Raw genomic sequence first — 1,401 nt, forward strand, 5'->3', positions numbered from 1 at the left:
AAAAATATAATTATATACTTCTATTTTGATTGAATGAACATAAATTGAATAATTAAATTAAATTTAATTTATGTTTAATTTCTATTCCACATTTTTGTCTTAGGTTCATATATAAAAATTATGTACTTATATTTTGATTGAATGGAAATAAAATTGAATAAAAAAATATTATGTAATTTTTGATTAATTTCTGTTCCAAATTTCATTCTCGTGTTCATAAAAATAATATAATTATGTACTTCTATTTTCATTTTATTACGCAGTTTAGCTACTTATGGATTTCATGTTAGGAATACCAAAATCCAATCATGTTTGACCTTCAATTGGAAATTTATAGATGGTTGTTGTATCTTATTGGTTTCAAAAAGTTTTTTTTGCGGAAGGTTTCAAAAATAGATTTAGATCTCTATAAAACTAATAAAGATGTATCGGTCGTAGATTTGTATGCAGAGCTGGATTTTTTTACATAGTACAAACACAAACACATCATTTTGAAATTGACGTGTTACAAGAGGCGCCTCCATAGTCGACGGGACGTTTCCTCTCACTGAATAAATATTATAGGATACCCGAAATGAATCCAGGAAAATGCGAGCACCAATGTCAAGTCTAGGACTTGAACCATGGTGGGCTTGTTCCACCACCAAAAAGCAAACCATCTAAGCAAGGCTAAGTTTGCAAGCTAGATTGTTGTATACCGTTAACAGTTGGATTCACCATAAACGACATTGAGGTGAACGTCTTTCCGGTGTCTTTCATGTTATTCTGCTACTCCTCTTGTGCTTGAAAAGAAAGCGTAAAAGTTTTGTTTGAAGTCAAATGATGCAAAGCTTGACCAGGTTTGTAGGAAAAAAATGAAGAACCACAAATATCAAATTAGGATCATTATATCAGGAATAAATATATTTCCATATTATATTTACTTAGTCTTGTAGTTGTTGATAGTTTTCTTGACAAACTTGGTCAAACTATGCACTTTTTTTAGGGAGCAAACTATGCACTGTTTGACTTGGACAAAATTTATAGGCCTTGTTTACCAAAAAAGGCTTCCGTCCCGCTTTACAAAGAAAGCAATCCACCAAAGTACAACGTCCAACATCAGTGAAAATACAAACGCACCCACACATGCCGCAAGCAAAGTAGCACGCCGCACGCATGCAAAGTAGCACAACACATGGTTCAGTCGAAACCTGGGCGTGGCGGAGTTTAGCAGGCCCAAGAATATCATAATTCGGCAAATGGATGAGAAGAAGGAGGAGGAGGAGAAGAAGAAGCCGGCATTTCTCGTTGCCCACGACAGTGATGACGCGGTGATGGCGAGGTTCGTGCCGGAGCATCCGGAGTATGTCTAGGCTGAGTGCTAGTTCTTTTGGAAGTGTGAGGCCCTGCGGAAGAAGAAGG

Source organism: Triticum aestivum, unplaced genomic scaffold (assembly GCF_018294505.1).
Source record: "Triticum aestivum cultivar Chinese Spring unplaced genomic scaffold, IWGSC CS RefSeq v2.1 scaffold77689, whole genome shotgun sequence".
Lineage (NCBI taxonomy): Eukaryota > Viridiplantae > Streptophyta > Magnoliopsida > Poales > Poaceae > Triticum > Triticum aestivum.